The sequence below is a fragment of the Poeciliopsis prolifica genome, unplaced genomic scaffold (assembly GCF_027474105.1).
Source record: "Poeciliopsis prolifica strain line A6 unplaced genomic scaffold, Auburn_PproV2 SCAFFOLD003, whole genome shotgun sequence".
Lineage (NCBI taxonomy): Eukaryota > Metazoa > Chordata > Actinopteri > Cyprinodontiformes > Poeciliidae > Poeciliopsis > Poeciliopsis prolifica.
The window spans coordinates 3,609,611-3,621,568 of NW_026562378.1; the positions used below are offsets into that span (position 1 = coordinate 3,609,611).

General features: G+C 42.4%; 1 protein-coding gene across 1 annotated transcript in view; it reads left to right on the plus strand.

Annotated features, from left to right (window-relative positions):
* The window catches only part of si:dkey-245f22.3 (uncharacterized protein LOC492819 homolog), a 351,352-nt gene that overhangs the window by 219,378 nt on the left and 120,016 nt on the right, over positions 1-11,958 (plus strand). The gene's annotated exons all lie outside the window — the stretch shown is intronic.

An 11,958-nucleotide genomic window follows, 5' to 3' on the forward strand; every position in this document is an offset into this window, starting at 1 on the left:
CATTCAAGAGAATACGGAGCCGCTCCCAAACATGAAGGGCTTGTCACTCCAACACTTTGATAAGACGCTAATGTCTCCTCTGATGGCTGATAGATGTAAGATGCACCACGACTGAATTATGAATATATTTAATGTAAGTGTGAATATCCATCTCTTCTATGACTTTTAATGATTTCATTGTTGTGTGAACATACGTGATAATAAGTTAATTTCTTATTTAATTTAGCAGAATATAGACAAATGTTTGCGCACATTTGTAACAGAAACACAGTTGTTCCAAAGGTAGAAACCTACACACAAACACACAGAGAGAGGCAGAATAATGCCTGCCCTAGCGGGGCTAAATGATTACAAATGGTATGCCTGATGATAACCATGTGGAGAGCCTGAAAATAACCCTGGATTACCACATTATGTTCTATTAACACACCACCTGTTCACTCAAATCAGTCTGAACCAACAGCAATAGTAGCTAGAATGTGCTGAAGACAGACGTTATCTTGAAAGGTCAAGTTTTTTCAAGGTGTGTGATGCTCTTGACAGTGACAAAAATTAAACTCAACTCAAATGTTGGCTTCAGAATATTAGTGAATATCTAATCTGCACCATGAAGACCAAGTAACGCAGCAGTCAGGTCAGGGAGAAAGTTGTGAAGTTTAGGCAGAGGAACTAAAAAGGATTACTATTGGATTCCAAAGGAAGAACTTCAAGGTAGCCGGGGAGAGGGATGTCTGGGCCTCCCTTCTGAAGCTGCTAACATACATGGATGGATGGATGGATGGATGGATGGATGGATGGATGGATGGATGGATGGATGGATGGATGGATGGATGGATGGATGGATGGATGGATGGATGGATGGATGGATGGATGGATGGATGGATGGATGGATGGATGGATGGTACAATACAGGTCAATACTGAGTGGAAAAGACTTGAGACTGGTGTAGAAATTCACCTTTAAACTGGACAATTACCATGAATATCCAGTCCTGATGTACAATTACAAAGTCTAGATCAAAGTATATCTATGTGTTGGAGTGGCCTTGTCAAAGCTTAACCTAAATCCAATCTGTGCTTTGTAATACGTTCGAAAACTGATGAATGTGAGCGATTTTGGACAAAGGAAGCACAATGGGCAGAAATTTGAGTCAGTAACCTTGCACAGCTTCCAGACTGTCATGTTCCTTCCACCTCACAGTAATGGCAAAAACGTTCTAAATGTTGTGAGAAGAGCAGCTTTAAAACATGTTTTGATGCCGTCACTCTGTTGGAATCTGCTGCATACCTAAAAACACAGGGATGGATTCGTACAACCTGATGCAACCGAATGCAACCTGTCTCCTTCATACATTAAGTTAAAATTTGCTTCCTATTTCACCTTCATCTTTTCTCTTTATATTTTGACTATGACGATTGTTTTCCACTCTCATCTGTTCCGGTCCCAGTAATCACTGTCCTTTGCACATCTTCAATGACGTGTTCATTCATAATCTGGTTGTTGCCACAATATTTCTCATAGTTCTTTTGTTCGGATTTTGCTTCTGTTGTACAGTTTGTGATAGTAGGTTTCAATTTTTAAAACATTTTAGTCTTCAGTTCCCTCTGCTTCTATTGAAGAGACATAGTTTTTAAACTGTAGAGAGCAATGTGTGCCTGGGAGGTTATATTTATAATGGCAAGAGCTAGCTGGATATGTGACTGTTTCTCTGAGTAAAGTGACAGGCTCATATTTTTCTAGAAGACCTCAGACAGGTGCCGAGGTCACGATGTTTGAACCGCTGAAGAGTTAAGCAAAGTCCCCCGCAAGACCTGTACCGATTTCTCTTCACCTTTAATAGCAAAGCCTTGTTAGTTTCTGGGAGTCTCTCGTAACAACAGCACAGTAACAGTTGTTGACATGGCGTGAGGATCCCTGCTTCAAAAAACCGGACTCTTGACAGCTGAACTTCCCCATCGGTACGTCTGCAGAGATCTGGTACGTTCATAAGGTAATGCATTTGAGTCAAGGGTGTTGGATGTAAAAACTGAAGGGTATTGTCTCTCAAGAGCTGGACCTGGGCTTGGCACATGTAGGGAGACAATCTGTAGATATCTGCTAAAACTAAGTCCTGGATCAGTAGGATGTCATCTGCATAGAAACAAACCATTGGGATCCTCTCCAAAAAATGGAGCAACATATGAAAGTGGCCAAACATTGTGTTAAATTAACATTATTTTATCATCACCAACTGATGTATTGTCCTGGTAATGGAAAAATGAAGATGGTGTCTAAATGTGTACCTTAAAATTATATAATTTATAGGCATGGAGATTGGTACTGTTCCTTCTCAGCTATTAAATATATCAGGTGTCGATAGCGAAGCTCCAGACTTTTCCAAGTTCTTTGGCTCTCTGGCTTTCTAAATTTTGCAGAGTACATTGTGGGGCTGAAACTATCAAAAATAAGGTTTCTTGTTGAGTTTGCAGGTACCTTCACTGATATTACCCATGTTCCCCATGTGTCTCAATATCTCTCTGCTTCTGAAAACGCCTGAAAAATGATTAGTTTTTCTTTAATGCAGTTAAGAAAAGCTAAATCACGTAGGTAGATTAAGCTGAAAGATCTTTAATCCTGCATGTGTTGGGTCTTTAGATTTTTGAAGGGGAAATATTATGTGTTTTCCAGGCACATAATGCCTTTTTACAGCATAACTAAGCAACTATTTTTACTCCAGTTGTTACAAAAATGCTAAATATATCAAAAGTGACTTAAAAGAAATTTAACACCATGAGATTGGGCCTCTCTTTCTTCAGGAAGTCATCACAATGCCGCTCCTCTATTAACCCTTTAACAACGTCTTTACCAGAGTTGCACTGAGAATTAGCTCCTGTACGAGCGCAGCAGATGGTTCACCAGGTGTTTGCTAATTGCTGCTGGCTAGTCTGAAGGAGCTGAGTGGGCCAGACGTGGAGGAGGGCTGTTCTGTAAGGCGGCAGCTCAACAGCATGGAAAATGCAGCTCTGGGGAGGAGATGCGCCTCGAAGGCGGAGCTAGGTCAACCTTGGCGTTTTGCACGGTTGAATGATTGCCATGGGAGATAAAAGGACTTCTCAAACATGCATGAAAGAATCAAGGCAACACTGAAAGTATGTTTTTAATGGTGGAACATTAAAATATACGTAAAGTAAAAATAAAAAAAAAAAAAAACGTTTTATCATAACTGGCCCTTTAAAGCATGTCCGAATGCTCTTTGGAGTCAAAGGACCTTATCCAGTAAGCTTTTTAAAATGCTCTATTATTCATTTGTGATCAGTTGCAACGTCTAGAGTTAAACTGACAGAAATTCTTGCCTGTTGCTTCATCACAGATTACATCTCCTGCAGGTGTTCTCCTCGTTTAGCCTCTCTTCAGAAAATCTGAGTCGGGGAATTTTAAAACTGAAAAATTATCATCATCATTTCAAACCACATTTAGACACAGACTGAGCAACGCAAAGCTGCCCTTGCACGTCTACTCCGAACGCAACTGTGAGAAAAGGGAATTTCGAAGTGAAACTTTTAAAATGTGTGTGGGGGTAGGGGAGTGGGGGGCAGAGTCAAAGCATCAGTCAAGCTGACAACACAAACAGTTTGCAGATGGAAGAGTTGGGAGCGGCTGTGGAAATTCGGGAGAACAGAGAGCTTGAATTATACAGAGAACTTGTTCGCGAACACCTTACGTAATAGTCACCCCGGCGCTCTGCCACGTCCACGGATGCTGCAGGGAGAGGTGGGCTGCTGCTTCACCAGCTCATCCATTCCCACAGCGCAGCAGTAAGAGCTCTTATCCCCTCTCTGCAAGCCCACACTCTGACAGGACCGCCAGGCTCTCCACGAGGCCTGATACCGCCATTAAAAATGGATGCTGATGTGCGAAAGAGAGAGAGAGAGAGTCAGCATGATGCTGCCATATAAAAAAATACAAAAATAAATAAATCCAGTCAGCCCCGCTTCTCTCTGGACGTGGCGGCTTTCGCAGCAGTTATTGATTAACGGAGATAAGACTGCTGCGGCTGGAGGTTTATGCATTCTTTACGAGGCCGTCCCATCCTGTGCGTCAACGTGTCAGCTCGATGGGGGCGAGGGAGGAAAAAAGTGGCACGCTGTACCTGATGATGAACGGCAACTTGTTGGGATGGGGATGAATCTATATGCAGCCGATGGCGGCATGAATTGCAAACGTTTTGCTATTGTTAAAGGCCTGAAAAGCAGGCGGTTCGTGCAGAGAGCTGAGCGATAAATACGTGTTTGGATGAGCTGATTTAAATAGATGCTTCCAGCTTCTAGAGAAGTGTGAGGTCTAATGTGTTTATTATTTACGGCACTGATCCCTGATAGAAATATTTTTTACAATATCCTGTACGTTTTTTTTTTTTTTTTGTTATTGACAGAAGCTTTCATGTACATCCACTGGGATCTGAACGATGGGCCAACGCCAGCTTTGCGTAATTGTGGCAGCATACAAAGTTTTTACTTTTTTTTTTTTATGTAAAAATCAATCAATAATATCAATCAGATTGATACTGACAGCACTTATTGACAGAAAGCGTCAAGTCTTAGGGAATGTTCAAATTTTCACCCTGTTTGTTTTAATGGTTATGAACCAATCAACACTCATATTCCTCATATTCCAACTCTTATTTTGTTTATTGTCTCAAATTTAGCTCAAAATATGAACCCTTTTTTTTTTTTTTTTTTTATGAAGTTGTCAAACAAAAGCTTTATTCATTGCTGTGTAAACTAAAATATCAGCTAAGCCTCACAATCACAGAAGATACTGATCATCCTTCCGGTCCTGTCCTTCTAAAGACGAGTTTATTTGTCACTTTCTGACAAAAAAGCATCAGAATCCAAACCGTTTAACTGGACTAAAAGCTTAAACACACACACACAAACACACACACACTGTTGTCACTGATTAACCGCTGTAAAGATTTAGAGGAAAATTACCTACTCTGTCACCTCATTAGTTTCCTATAAACTAAAGGATGCGAACTGAAAAGATATTAACGACGTATAATGGAGAACTTCCGTTATCAAGCCGGACAGCTGCACAGATAAGCCAAATGTGTGCCTTCCTGCTCGCTATTGTGCCCGGTGTTATCACCCTGCGCACCCTTGAGCCCAAATTAGAGCAGCAGATGTCCAGCAAAGGCCTGCTTTTCATTACAATGCTTGAATCGAGGATTCACAAAGAAAGCCGGCTATAATTGAGCTCTGCCTCCTGCCGCTTGTACCAGACCATTGTCCCACCGGAGGCTATTTTCGGTCAACCGTCCTTATGCTACGAGCCAAACAAAGCCCCGTCCTCGGTGAGTAAGTTGGTAAAAATAGTGGTGAAAAGAGGTGGGGGGGTTGAATGGGAACATTTACGGCGCAAGGAATGTTTTCTGAATGTTTCTGCAGGATGGCGCGCAGCTGGGAGTCTTTAGAAAAGGCAGAGATGAAATGAGAGGAACGTCGATGGCAGCTTGTTTCCAGAGGGGCACAAGTTGTATTTCATTTGTTCAGTTGGTAACAAAGAGCAGACGGAGATTTAGTCATGTTTTATTTGGCAAGATATCGGCTACTAGCGCCTTCCCAACAGGCTTCACGCTCCTGACGTTTTGTCACATTACAACTGAAAACTTTCATCGATTTTTATCAGTATTTTCTGTCCCGACGTTCCATAAAGAAGTGCGTGTTTGCAAAAGTGTGTTTGGTCGGGTTTCAGGTTTGCTGGGTCTTTTAGGGCACGCCTCTGCCAAGTTTGCACATCCAGAGACTGAACTTGTTCTGAATGGCACAAAAGCTCAAATCTAGTAGGATTTTTCAAAACATATGTGGACAAAAGACGAAGTCTTGCTACTGATTCTCACGGGATTGAAGTCTGGATTTGAAGGGATCGTCAAGGCCAAGTGTCACAGCTTGTGTTCAACTTTTTGCGTTTTGTTTTTTACTTGACATACAGGTTCTGACTCAACGGTTCGCCAACAGACAGAGAGAGCATTCACTGGAGAGTACATACCAGAAATCCCTCTAGCACACGCAAACACTGCTCCATCAGTGACCTCAGAGCTGCTCAGACAAGATTACTACTTCATTCTTACTTTTTATTATATTTCTAAGCTCCAACTCACTGTCTTTTTTGTGCGTAAAATATTTAAGTTTGTATTTCATCCCAGAGCGGAAGCATTTCACTTTGGTTGATTGTGGTACTGTGTATATCATTTTTGTTGGGTTAGATGCCAAAGCGGGTCCAGGGTGTGCTGGCACTGACACACGAATATGTTTTGATCCTAGCTAATCCATCTCTCAGGCTGCAGAGGAAGCCAAGGGTGAATGTGCAGGACATTAAAGCAATAGACACAAACATCATCACTTGGAGGGTTCAATAACTCACTGAGATGCAGACTGGTCTTTCCAACACTCTACTGTTCCTAATTACTCTAATGACCAGTGGTTTCTGGTTTCTGGTCAAGGTCCAGATAAAGAACACCAGCCACAGAAAGGTGGACCCAGATCAATTTCCCTTCAGGACGAACCACGCTTTTATTAGATGTAGTGTCAATAGTTACCATCCCAACCACAGAAAATTAGGACTGCTACTCTTTAGCTTTGTATTTACTATGATAGTACCACAGACACTATAAGAAAGACTCTTAATGCTTGGTATGACACCTTCTCTCTGGAGCTACAGCCTGGGTTTCAAGACAGACAAACTACTGACTGTCAGAATCCATAGAAATCCATCTGAACGTTGGTTCAGATGGAACCTCAGGGCTCATTGATCACACCTGACTGCTGAAGACAACACCGCAATAAGCCTACTGATACTGAAACACCACGAAAATGACTCAGCATACTGGCAGGTGGTCAACAGGGTGGTGGGCTGGTGCCTATAGAACGATCTCTGCTTCAGTGCAAGGAGGATCAAGGATCTCATCATTGACCTTTGGACCTTTGGAAGCCACCCTTGTTCCAATATTTATTAATATGACTCTAATGGAAATGGTTCAAAGCAAGTACCTTGAAGTCTAGATGTCCGAGGACTTGACATGGACCATCAACACCTTGGGTGTCAGGAAGAAGGTTCTCCAACTGCTCTTCTTTTCTGGGGAAGTTGAGGCAAACTGGATTGAAACACAGATTTCTTGCTATGCTGCAGTTGCACCGTCATTTTTTGATGCATGTATGATGGCGTGAGGTACATAACCAAACTTCGCTCTCCATAGCTTCGTCCTCGATGTGTCGACTATGTTCCTTGATGCTGTTTGTTCTCCAATGTTCTCTCACGAACCTCAGAGGCCTTCAGAGAACAGCTGGATTTAAACGACACACAGGTGGCCTCCAGCAGTTTAGTCAACCTGTTTAACTTCGACACGTCAACAGCAAGGCGCTTCATGTGGACGTTTCAGAAAGATTGTAGATCCTGTTCATGGACTCGTGAAGCAACTATGTTTTAACTCCACAACAGTCGTCTCACTCCAAAGCTGCTCCAGCCTTCAGAAGACGTTGAATAATTGAAGGCTTGAATTCAGAGAGGTGGAGGTAAGCTACCGAAGGGACGTTCACTCTGCTCAGGCAAGACAGACTCACAGCTTCTGCACACGAAAAGTCTTTGATGGAGTATTGATTGGTGCAAACCTTCAGCTTTGCTTCCTGCCAACAGGCTCCAGCATCTGAGGACGACGAGTTCCTCCATCTGTACTGGACCTGGACGCCAGGATGAAGACCTTTTCACCGTTCCTCATGGGAATTTATCTTCTTTAATGGACGGCTGAGATCCTAGTCACACTTAGGATATCTATACATTTCATTTCACTCATTAATGTTTTTTCTCACCGTGTACTCCTTTCTTCTTTCTTTCTTTTTGCGACAGCTAAAAATGACACAATGTTACATGCATAAAACTTCCACCTATTTTCAAGGCGCTCGGGTTTGGAAGCATCTCCTCAGAAAGGTGATGATTTTAACTCAATGCAGCATGTTGGGAACTTAATTATTCTTTATGCTTTTAGCAGCTGGATTAATCTCCACAACAAAACCAAAGACTAAAGATTCTACAACCAGCACCGTACAAAAAGGAAAGCATGGTGTTTATTTTTACATGATTTGCTCAAATCTAAAAAAATAAATAAATAAAAAATCTTCCATTGATAACTTTTCACTGTATGACCTTAAAGACTTGGAGCTCGATTCACAGGAAGAGAGCAGGAGATTAAAGTACTTTGTAGCGGGTTTGTAGTCTGAATGTTGGCGCCAACTGGTTTAAAAAAAAAAAAAAAAGGGCTTGTTGACAAGCCAAACACTTGCAACAGTCAGAACTCCTCACAGAACCAAACCCAGTCCAGTCAAAGCTCTCCGACTCATCCTGTTTTGTACGTTCTTGCTTCTGTTTTTATTTTAGGGTTTGTACTATTTCTGGGCTCTCCTGTGGCAGAGTCCCAGTCACTAAAACCAGTTTAAAGCAGGACACAGACCCGATGAAGGGACAGCACACTCCATTTCAACAATTTCAGCAATTTTGAGAGGATTTTTTTCCTCTTCTTTGTGGATGCCCCTCCCCACACCCCCTTTCTTTTCTTTTTTTTATTGTTTCTCATTTGGCTCTCCCTTCATCCAGCAAGGTCTTTTTTTCCAGCAGGAGAGGCGTAAATGAACTCTCCCATTTTACTTCCTTGTTTGCAATTTACTGCCAACTGAGGGACGGGCAAGGCGCCTGCTGCAGCACGATAAAGATAAACGGCGGCAGGAAATCGTCAATCCAAACCACCGTCTAAAATATGGAGATAACTTAAAAAGTCCCGCAGCACATTGCCGGCTTTCTGCACGGACAGCGCCGTTCTTTATATTGGTTTTAAATGATTGCGTCGGACTGGGACGATCCACTGACTCGCAGGCTTGTAGTCGCTTGTGAGAGAAAGCGAGGAGATGCAGGAAGTAAACCTCCACAGTTTTCCTCTTCCTCGCATCAGGAGCAGGCATAAATAATACAGCTGAGAGGATTTCCTCCGATCTCAACTCACCAGTGTTGGTCGACAGAGGTCAAAGGTGGAAAAGCAAACTGTTGGAAACGGTATAAATACGTGGGTTGAACGCAACTTCTTGCCTCAGCTTTTCAAACAGGGTTGGATGGTAAATGTGCAGTGCTGTGAAAAAGTATTTAACCCCTTCACAGCCATGCATTTTTCTTCTTTTTTTTGTCTTATTTAAATATGTCAGATCAAAGCCAAACGGTTCCACAAGGACAGCTCAATAACTCGCTTATTTAGATTTTTCTAAATTAAAAAAAAGAATCCTGTCTCTCTTTGGTTCATTTTGTCAACCATTTCCTTCTTGAGTCAATACTCCTTAATGCAGAGCTCAGTCAACTGCGCTGTCGTAAACTGCTTTACAGCCACGTGTTTGGATGCCAATTATATCGTAAAGAAACACCGAGTGGCAACTTAAGGCGCGAGCATCTGAGGCCGTCGCTATAAAGCTGTATGTTGACCCGATTTAGCAGGGGTCAATTATGTCCAGGTGCTGCCTGCGGTATTCCTCTTACAGTGAGGCCTTGATGCAGCAACGCCTCGTTGCAGCAACATCTTCGGAACACAACGGATTTGTTGCCTGGCAAAAGCCTGGACTTCGTGGATTATGTTTCACTAATGAACCAGGAAGCTCAGACAACATTTAATGCTGTAAGCAAGACACGGCGAGACAGAGAAGCTGTGCACAGCATGTTTTGATTCCAAAGCTAAACAGTCACAGTTAAACTGTAAATATCAAGCAGAAAATGGAGTAAAACCAGGAAACTTCAAGTTTAACACAGCGGGGAACAAATCCCTTTTCTTTTCACAAGTTTTTTTTTTAATTTTCTTTTTTAAGGATATTATTTTATCACAGTTTTTTGTGTTGCTGTTGTGACAACAGGGCCAGAGCAGAATCAACAGAGTCCCACGAACTCTTACTTTGGCATTTATTTGCAAATCTGCCACCGGCGCAGCATTCTGACGGAAATAATTAGCATATCAATTCCTGAAAGTCTTATTCACACGGCCAATCTCACAAATTGCTGTTTCCTCTCTCTCTCTCTTTCTCTCTCTCTGTTTCGCTCTGAAGATCTGGCACTGGAGTCCAGCACCAGTTATTTATGTTTTCTCAAATCTGGCTGTCGTCTAACTCATCGGCTTATAAACCGCCAAGAGGAGAGAAAAGAAAGAAAAAAAAACATTTGTACGTTGAGGATGTTATTATTATTATTAGTAGGAATAATAACCTGCATTTTGTGGGATATGCACACAGGAAAGAAAGAGTCCAGCTGCAAAAGGAGAGGATGTGGAAAAGGACTTTTTCTCTTTTGTCTCACTGCAACCCCTCAGTGTATTTGTACGTTCTGGAATGAAATAACACAAAGTAGTGCAGAATTGTGATGCACTGGGAAACACAAAAAGATGATTTTCTTTTCCCCTGATTCCTTGTTGTGCAACAAATTGAAAAAATAATAACCAACCAAGGAAAATTAGCCGTCTGAGTGTAAACAGATGTCAACATAAAGTATCCACAAAGATTTCAGAAGTCTGTTGAACAACATTGGTAGAACGTGAATGTGGCAGGGTCGCGTTTCGGCGGAGTCGAGGCAAACCCGTTTGATTTTGGAAAAGACCAGATGCTGCTCTAACAAGAGGCTGGTCTGACAGAGCTCGCTATGAATCACACTCATGTGTTAAAATGGCCTAGTCAAAGTCCCGAACACTGAATTAAGAATATGTAGCAAGACTTGAGACGTATTCTGCACAAGAGCTCTCTGAACCCGTCTGACTGATCCTGAGGCGACGCGTAGCTTGTTGTAACTCGTAGCTTCTTTGTGGTCCAGACATGAAACACACTAAATTTACGCCAAACTAAAATCTGACGCTAAGCAAGGCGTTTGGGGGAACATTTCATTTTGCACGGTTAAAACTTGCCTCGGTTCCTCGGAGTGCGGCCTCAAAGTGTGATGCAATGCAACAGTGAGCATGGGTTGGTTTGTCCAGCTCAGGTTACAAAATGGCCCATATTTATTCAGGAGAAACACCCGGCCTCACTCAATGTCTGACGTTAACTAACACCAACAAACTTCTGCAATAACAGAGGACGAAATTAAGAGACATCGGTGTCCAGGTTATGGCCTCACATATAAACGTGGCTTTGATTGGTTAGGATTGGCTCACTCTGTCTAAATCAAGTATCTTGGAGTTTGTTTTTGGCAGCAGGATGTACTTTTTTAAATTTTATTTCCTCTCCACCGGTTTTGTCCAGAGTGAGGATTGAATTCTCCAGAAGACGATGATGTCTCTTTACATTGCAGGGAGTCGCTGCTGCATGCTGGCGAGGCGTTTCCCACATTGATGAGATTTTCTGCAGGCTGGTCAACCTGACATCTTATCAATTTGAAACTGACATAATTCTGTCCTGACACAGTGAAGAGAGGAAGAACTCGACTGGCTAAAACTGCTCTCATCTGTTTTAGGCCTTACAGTCTGTCTCCAAGAGAAGGGGCGGAAAATCTGATTCGGTCATGTTGCAGCAATGCTGTGAAAACGATCAGCACACCCCACAAGACGACAGCCTGAGCTGTGCAGCTGGGAAGCAGCGAGTCGGCGCCAGGAAGTCCTTATTGATACATCAGTGCCCTCTCGTGGAGAAGCGGGGAAACGCGCTCCCTGCTGCAGGGCGACACCGGGTGCGCGGACACAGAAGAAGAAATTCAAGAGGAGAAGAAGACGTGGCAAATTCTCCGAACTCAACAACACGACAGCCAACCAATAAACAAATAAATATTTTATTACACTATTTCAAGGACAGGAATATCAACAGACTAATTTGCCCATATTTTATTTACACAGAAAATGTAAGAAAGCATTTAAAGAGAACCGCATAGTGTTGGATAATATTTCTCTCCGTTGTGTGGAATAACTGACACCACAGTGGT